Raw genomic sequence first — 8,957 nt, forward strand, 5'->3', positions numbered from 1 at the left:
CGTGAACATCTCATCTCTGTGGCAGAAGGACACCAGTATGTATTATAAAGTTAGTACCAAAAAGAGCAGTGGATGATCTATGGACACAAAAATAGAGCTTAAGCTAGCCCCAGGACTGTATGTGCTCAGTATGAACAGGTTCTACAGAAAGTTTCTGCTGATCTGTGCCCTTTCAGCATCCAGGATATCTGTCTTCTGGGAGGAGGCCAGCTCTTCCGAAACCCAGCTCCATTCCCCAGAGGGTAAAGCAGCCTCCTCTCCAGCTGCTTTTGAGAGCAAGAGGCATACTGAAGTCAACAGCTTCAACCAACAGTACAATTTCTCACGCTTACACAATCTCTATTGCCACAGCATCAGAGAACCAGCCCCACACCCCCAGTTTTCAATGTCTTTCATCACTGATGAAAAAGGTGTTGCTATTTTTCCTTGTTAAGCATTTGGCAACCGAGGCACAGAAGGGCTAAGATTGCATCTGCACAACGCAATGCAGCTCTCAACCAGCAGGATCTAAGATACAAGGATCTAAAGACACAAAACCCAGTACAGCCCAGTAAGTTCTCCACTAAGTTCATTCACCCCACCAAAGAGCAGGGCTATAGAGGGGCATGGTGAGGATGGGTGGGAAGAGATAGGAAGACATCTAATTACTGCCAAGTCTAAGGACTGACTGTTCTGCTCCCATTCCTGAGCAGGCTGTTAAATATCCTGCTTTGTTCCTACAAACCCCAGTTAGGATGCACGCCATGGATTCCTAGAGAACCAAATTCAAATCTAGATGACAGCCTCTTAGCTTGGCACCCTGAAACCTGCACAAATCATCACAGCAGCGTTAGAAGCCGCTTGAACAAGTTTAAATGCAACATCATCATGTCCAGCTCTCCAAGGCTTTGGTGATCTAAGTGCACACTTTTCAGTTGAAACCAAATGTTAACGCTTCACGTTATCCTGTAGGGCAGAATCTCACTTTTTGGATACATTCTACATAAGTTAAAATAGCTTCAGCAAATGCTCATTTCTTCCTCATTCAACATTCCAGGAAAGCCTTAGCAGTTTTATGTGTGGAATAAGAACTTTAGCTGCAGTTTTCCTGGACCATCTGCTGCAGCTGCACCTGCAGCATCACCACAAAGTCTCGTTAAAGCCCACAATGGTCTTTAATCACTGATCATTAGTGATTAGTGGACAGGGCCTACCCTTGTCCACCTTAGATGACAAATACGTTGCCAGAGTGGGACTGGGTATGACTGACGACAGAAAATGCCTGCTTGGGAGCTTTATAAATCCATGATGAAAGGACTGTCAGTGCCAGGCACATTTGGTGTCTGAGTCAACTGGCTCATTTCAGTACCTAACACAACCCATTTAAAGGCAGACTATTATGCAGAAAGCACCTGATTCACTTTCCTAAGGAAGCTGTAGTGCGGCTCAAGGGGGAAACCTCACTGTCTCAAGCTCTTCCCAACTTCACTATGTTTGCATCAGGACAGCTAACAGTGCAGGCACATCACTAATAGCTCCCTTACAGAAAGGACCCATTACATACATGCCAGCGTGAGAGCCATGGGGAAGTGCTGGTCTCCCCATGGATTCCCTTATGTGACTCACGCTGTCTCTGCTAAGCATCCATAGGGCATTTGTGTTATTCCGTAGCGCTGTCCTATTCTACAAGTTGTTTACCACACACACTATTTATATCTTTTATCAGAGCTTGAACATCTGTACCAGAGATGCCTGTATAAAGCGACAAAGGATACGTATGCAATAAATAACCAGTCCTTACCCACTGAGGAATGTTCCTGCTGTTAAGCTGGTTTGTTATGATTTCACTCAGCAACAGATAAAGATGATGGAATATGACTTCTCCCTGACAAAAACTTGGGTTTCTTCCCAGAGGCTTAGAAGTGCCCAAGCCTCTAGACTGTCCCTGCTGTCTCCTCTGCCTGTCTGTGTGACATATGATGAGCATTCTCTTCCTACGCAAGCAGGTTATTCCTTTCAGGCCACAACGTCTCACATGGTAATGCTTTATGCTGAACCACCCCTGACAACCATTTGGGAGCAGATGGACACAATCCAGCCACTTTGGCTTGCAGATGTTTTTTCTTCCCCTGCATTTTGCATAGCAGCCTCTCATGAAGTCCTGCTTCTATTTCTTTTTCCTGGGAAAACTCCCTTTAAAATGCGAGCAAGAAGAAAACAATAACTTCATACCAAAAACAAACCAAATGTACAACTCCAAGATGACTGTTTCTGGAAGCAAATCCCACTCTTCACCTTTAGGTGAATCCGTAACCTGTACATAATGAGCAGTGGCCAGGGGCAGGGTCCCCATCGCCTTCTTTGCTCAGGGTGCAGCTTTCCACATCCCCTCTCTGCTTTGCTGCTCCATCCAGCCCCACCGGTGAAGACTCAGGCAAAGACTGCAGGGTAAGACTTTGCACATGTAACTTGCTCAAAGCCCTGCTGAATCTCACTCTTATTCTATCACTAACCAGGGTGTGCATTCAAGGGCTGTAAGCAGCCCCTGTGCTTCCTACAATCCATCTGACCACCAGGAAGAGCTTGGAAAGAATGAAGCTTTTGGCCAAAATGATGTGCTGCATGACTTCAGCCTATGGAAAACCGACTGGTGGACTCCAGAATATTCCATGGATCGTTATTATAGCTGGGCCTGTTTCTTTCCTCTTTTATGGTGAGCAATAATGTATATGACAGGTCATGAAGAGCTGCAATGATAGGTTAGCCCCATAAGTATCCTTGCTAAACAGTGCAATAAGTAGCTCCCAAATAAAGCAAATGGGTGTTTTTCAGCACAGATACACTTCAAGTCAGGAAACTTGAATTTCAAGAACAGCCTTAAGCAGCTGCCAAACTCAACGGCAACGGGACTTAAATACATGCAAATAATTCCATCTTATTGTAGGAAATTCTGTTCTATCCTGCAGAGACGGACTTAATCCTGTGCCCAGAGGGTTTAATGGGCTAGAGCCAGTGTCAGTGCGACACTGATGACACTGATTACAAAGTTATCTAAGTATATACCTACATTTATAAGAAGGGGCCTGACTTCCTTGCACCTTGGCATTTATGTTTGCTCCCTTCCCCTGCTCCTCCTTCGCCTCTTCCCCCAAGCAGTGGGGAAGGTTGCTGGGGCAGACTTACCCTGTGGAACCACTTAGGTTGAAGAATTTCCTTAGTAGAAGAACTGCTTTAAGGAGTTATCAAAGGAAGGGAAATGGGCCCATATGGCTCACACTTCCATAATACAACGTGTGGGGCTGTTGTTGGCAGGCAATAAAAATCCCTTCTCCTTCCATGTTTGTGGAGGTAGTTACGAGAGTCCAACTCCTTCTCCTCCTCCACACAGTGGCCACAAACAGCAGAGAGGTGTCTCATCCCATGAACGCCGTGTGCCATATTACTATAGCTGGCTATGCCTGCTAGGATTGAAGCAGAGGTAATAGTAAGTTTGGTTCTCTTGGACAGAGACAAGGGAACGTAGAAAGTTCTTCGGTCTTTCCTTAGTACTAACCGGGTCTGCTCGCACGATGCAACTACTGTACGAGGGACATAGAGCACTTCCCTAAAGCATGGTAAGTGAAACCAGCTTAAACAATGAATATGCTATCACACCTTTCCAGGCCTGCCTCAGGAGGCAGCTCACTCTCTATTCCAGTAATGAGCTTCAGATAGTGAAGAAAATACCCATGGGATTCGGTAGGGCTGACAAATGCCATATTTCCTGTGCTTTTGCAAGACTGGGCTTACCATTCTCCTCACTCAGCTCACGCTGAGCTGAGCTTCCAGCATGGGGAAGCAGATGTTGTACATTATAAGGGGTCTAGAGCACCTCCTGTATGGAGACAGGCTGAGAACATTGGGGCTGTTCAGCCTGGAGAAGAGAAGCTGCGTGGAGACCTCAGAGCAGCTTCCAGTGTCTGAAGGGGGCTACAAGGATGCTGGAGAGGGACTCTTCATCAGGGACTGTAGGGACAGGACAAGGGGTGATGGGTTCAAAGTGAAACAGGGGAAGTTCAGGTTAGATCTAAGGCAGAAGTTCTTCCCTGTGAGGGTGCTGAGGCGCTGGCACAGGGTGCCCAGAGAAGCTGTGGCTGCCCCATCCCTGGCAGTGTTCAAGGCCAGGTTGGACACAGGGGCTTGGAGCAACCTGGTCTGGTGTGAGGTGTTCCTGTCCATGGTAGGGGGTTTGAACTGGATGATCTTAAGGTCCTTTCCAACCCAAACCATTCTGGGGTTCTGTGATTCCTTGATTGGTATTCTCAGCTGCAGCAGAACCAGAGAGCCAGTGCACACCAGTTACACCAGTACGTCAGATCCCAATATATCACAGCTATGTTCACCCCTGTCTGATGTGTACAGACACCAACAGCCCTGGGTTCTGCTTCCTCTAACAGATCCTCTTCTCCATTCCAGTCTCTGCTACCTTTTGCTTATGGATTTGCAAGTTCTGTGGAGCAAGGCTGGCTGTCAGTGCTGGCCAAGGGTGAAGCTGCCCATGTTACATATGGTCCTTAGGCATGACCACAATATATAAAGCAGCTGCTTGACCTGATCTGTTTAATAACAGAGGTGAAATACTTGGAAATTCAGCTGGAATACCCAGTGAGTGCCCTACATCTCCCCAGCACAGGGTACCCATCTGGTGCTCTTTGGGCAGCTGGATGAGTGTCACACAGCTGGCTGAAAGCTGCTTTGGTTTACACAGCGAGCGCAAATGCTATCTCATACAGCAGCTGCGTTTCAAGCACCATCAACTGCATCTTGATCACTCCCTTTGAGCCTGCATCAGCTCTGGTACCACCTGCCTCATGGACATCTGCACTGAATACACACCCCATCATTTCAGGATTATCTGAGCTTGGTTTGCCATTGACAGCACAGGGTAGAAACAACCAACCTAAATATTACTCCAGTGAACTTTCTCTCCTGGGGACAAAGAGCACATTTATGCGTGTCTCTCTCCCTGTGAGGTTATTAGACATCGTCCCCAGGCTGACCATGGGGGTCTGTGCCCATACAGCTGCCTGTATGGTTATCCCTTGAATGATTTCATTCTAGGTGGGAAAAAAGTAGAGAGCTGAACGTCTCATTGACAACTATCGGCAGGAACAGCACTGGCTCTGTCTTTGAGCTTTTCATTTAGGTGCGTTACACACACTGAATGTGGGGGTAAAGAAGCTGAAGTGGGAGATTTGCTCCCCAAAAGTAAGGAGGTTTAGAATTCTTCTGCTTCTATTTATAGATTTTCAGTGTTTTCTTCTAACTGACTCTGTAATTTATAGGGCATTTCCAGGCAAAGGGTATGACTCCCATAGACAAAGCAGAGGAATACTTTTGACTAAGCAGCACGTACATGTTTTTCCTCATTTTATCCCATCTTTATCTCTGGATTCCCTGGCTAAATTCACCTTTCCAAGATGACTAAGGCCCGCTCTGCCTCAGCAGTGTATCAACATCACTGTGGTCAGTGAAGCTCACCACTGAAGGATGATACCCAGCTCGTGAAGTGGCTGCTAAAAGCATTTAAAGTCTTGCCTAAGAAGAATGCAATAAAACCAACAAATAATGCTAACAAGAATTAAGCCTTCTGATTTTCTACACCATTTCCAGCTGGACCAGGGCACTGCACATTAAGCTAATGAGAGGTAAAAGCCAAATTAGTCAGGTTTGATGGAGCTTTCATTGCCCATTGATGGCAGAGGCAATTATTCCTCAATCTCTGTGAGCTTCAGTCCATAGACTCACATACCAGAGGAAGCTGATCCAGTAAGGCTGGCCTGCAAATCTGATGTGCCCAACTCTTGTCCTTTTCTAAGAAAATGACTGTAGAAGAGGGAGGAGGAATGCAAAATGATGTCTGCTGCTCTAGCTCACCTCCAGCCTGAGTTCATAGGTCTGCTTACGAACGCTTTCACATTTAGCCCACATTAGGACCAAATACTTCTATATTCAACCTATATTAGGACCAAATACCTTGAATCCCGTGTTCAGTTCTGGCCCTCACTACAAGAGAGACATTGAGGTGCTGGAGCGGGGCCAGAGAAGGGCAATGGAGCTGGTGCAGGGCCTGGAGCACAAGTGTGATGGGGAACGGCTGAGGGACCTGGGGGGTTCAGTGTGGAGAAGAGAAGGCTCAGGGGGACCTGATCGCTGCCTACAACTGCCTGAGAGGAGGTTGTAGTGAGGTGGGGTCGGTCTCTGCTCCCAAGGAACAAGGGACAGGACAAGAGGAAACGGCCTCAAGCTGCACCAGGGCAGGTTTAGATGGAGCTGAGGAACAATTCCTTCCCCAGAGGGTGCTCAGGCATTGGACCAGGCTGCCCAGGGCAGGGCTGCAGTCACCGTCCCTGCAAGTGTTCACACAGCGTGGAGACGAGGCCTCAGTGCCATGGGTTAGTGGTGGCCTTGGAGTGCTGGGAATGGTTGGACTGGGTGAGCTTAAAGGGCTTTTCCAACCTGGTTGATTTTATGATTCTAAATCAAGACCCTTCCCATCACTGTCAATGTACAAGCATAATCAAAAAGAGAGGAAAACCAGGAATGTCTTAAGCACACACACACACAAAAAAAAAGATGGAACAATTAAAACCAAATTATTCATCTTCAATAAAAAGAGCAACTTAGGGAATTGTTCAGCAGCTGCATCAGCCAAAACAGGCACATGGACAAAGTGACAGCATCACAAGAATATTCACCTTCTCAAGAAAACACACCGAAGTGAGCGCTGATAGCTGTTTCCAAGGAAACTTTGGTTGAAAGATGTGTAAAGAGAGGGGTGAAGGGGAGGTGGGTTTAAGATTTTACTTTGATTTTCATCGTCCTCCCCTGATTTGATTGGTAATAAATTAACCCAATTCCCCCAAGTCAAACCTGGTTTGCCCATGATGATAACTGCAGAGTGATCTCTCCCCATCCTCATCTCGAACCAGAAGCCTTTTCTTCTATTTTCTCTCCCCTGCCCAGTTTAAGGAGCAATAGAGCAGCTCTGGTGGGCTTATGCAAAAAACAAGTCAATGCAAAATGCCCTTGCTTTGTGTTGGTGGTTTTCTTTCCCCATAGAGTTATGCGTACAGTCAATGACCTGAAGTGGTCATTTCTGCATGCTTTCCCATGCCAAATATCTTAAGCATCTTAATCCAGCTATCTGCGCTGTTTATGCAACAGTAGATGTGCAAATCCACTAGGAAGTGACTCTCGTGTCTAGCCAGTCTGTCCTTACACAACCCTCTCAACCCTATGGAGGAGCACTCACTCTCCCGTCCCTCTGCCCATCATCTCCAAGTCAGAGGGAACAGAAGAGAGCTGTCTCAGAGAGATGTCAGTCTGGCTGGTGAATGCTTACACAGCTTACAAAGAGAATTACACGACTCCATGCTCCTTTGGAAATGCTGGTGACCAGAGGAGTGACTGGGGAGAACCTAAGAGCAGCCAGACCTACATCAGAATTACAAAGAACAGAATAAAGAATAGCAATAGACATAAACCCACATCTGTTTTAGGAAGTCTAACACACTGTTTCCATGCTTCCATCTGGAAAACAAAGGAACTGTAAGGTAATATAAATCTGATGTAGGTGGGAAAGTGCTTAACTTTATGAAGTAAGACACAACTGACATTAACTAAAAGCTGTGAGTTGGCCAAAAGCCTTCCTATTTCTCCCATAGGAGAAAATACCCCCCCAACCCTTCCTTGTTTCCTTATGTTAATGAAATGGCATCAGAATTGATTTGGGCCCCTAAGAAATCGTTCTGTTCCTCCTCATGTGCTGTAAAACTCCCACCCCTTCACTTCTCCGCAGTGATATAACCAGTTCATTACTTTCTTATGAACACTGGCCATATAGAATCATAGCATGGTTAGGGCTGGGAAGGACCTTAAGATCATCTAAAGGTATAAAGATATCTAAAGACTGAAAGCTGTAGTATGCAGAAGACCACTCAACAACAGGTTTATTTATGCAAGAGGTGTAAAGACCACCCAGGAGAGCTGAGTACCCTCATCACCAGCTTAAATCAGCGAGAGCAAAGGGTCTTCAGTCTTCCTTATGGCTTGGTTTAAATCTGAAATAGGTCTTGCACTTCTGACACCATTTTGCCTTCTCTCCTTCTTTGAATTTGAATATTCCTGTGCACATTTCTGTAGCAGCCGGGTGCTGTTGTGGGCTGGTGTAACAGTACTGGGGTTTATAACGATACTGCCAAAGAAACAAATGCTCCAAAGCAACTGCAGGGAATTACTAGAAAATGAGCTGCCTGATGTTAGCAAGGCATTTACTGACCTGGCAAACATCTACTCCTGACCATGACACAATAGTTTCTGCTCAGGTTTTCATTGCAGAGTTCCCAGACATTCAAGAAGCAGGGTACAAAATGCTCGGAGGAGCCTTCTTCTGTGTGAAACGTGGCACCTCCAGAGAACCCCAGACTGGCTTGGGTTGGAAAGGACCTTAAAATCACCCAGTTCCAACCCCTGCCATGGGCAGGGACACCTCACACTAGAGCAGCTTGCTCCAAGCTCCTGTGTCCAACCTGGCCTTGAACACTGCCAGGGATGGGGCAGCCACAGCTTCTCTGGGCACCCTGTGCCAGCGCCTCAGCACCCCAATTGTAAAAGCTTTCTTCTTATGTCTGAATCTCCTCTCATTTATTTTAAACCATTACTCCTTGTCCTACTGCTATAGGATGTACTCAAAACCTGTCTCCGTCTTTGTTATAAGCCCTTTTAAGTACTGAAAGGCCACAATAAGGTCTCCCCCCCACCTATCCGTGGGTAGATGGGACTGCACATCAGCTCAGAGGTGCTTCTGCAGGCAGGGTGCGCCTCACCCAACATCGGTAGCAGAGCGGGCACCCTCAGGGGTGCGAGGGCACCTCGCTGCCCACAACTTGAACCCCCTCTTGGTGGGAGCTCACAGCATTGGAAACGGGCAGGGGAAA

At 46.8% G+C, this 8,957-nt stretch overlaps 1 long non-coding RNA gene across 1 annotated transcript in view; it reads left to right on the forward strand.

Annotated features, from left to right (window-relative positions):
- LOC134162898 (uncharacterized) overlaps positions 1 to 6,420 on the forward strand; it is a 33,706-nt gene extending 27,286 nt beyond the window's left edge. Inside the window, exon 4 of the long non-coding RNA XR_009964482.1 lies at positions 5,304 to 6,420. This is a non-coding gene — a long non-coding RNA (uncharacterized LOC134162898). The remainder of the gene's footprint in view (positions 1 to 5,303) is intronic.
- Positions 6,421 to 8,957: the final 2,537 nt, after the last annotated feature.

This window comes from Pezoporus occidentalis, unplaced genomic scaffold, assembly GCF_034315485.1.
Source record: "Pezoporus occidentalis ecotype Australia unplaced genomic scaffold, CSIRO_AGI_Poc_V1 ctg193, whole genome shotgun sequence".
Lineage (NCBI taxonomy): Eukaryota > Metazoa > Chordata > Aves > Psittaciformes > Psittacidae > Pezoporus > Pezoporus occidentalis.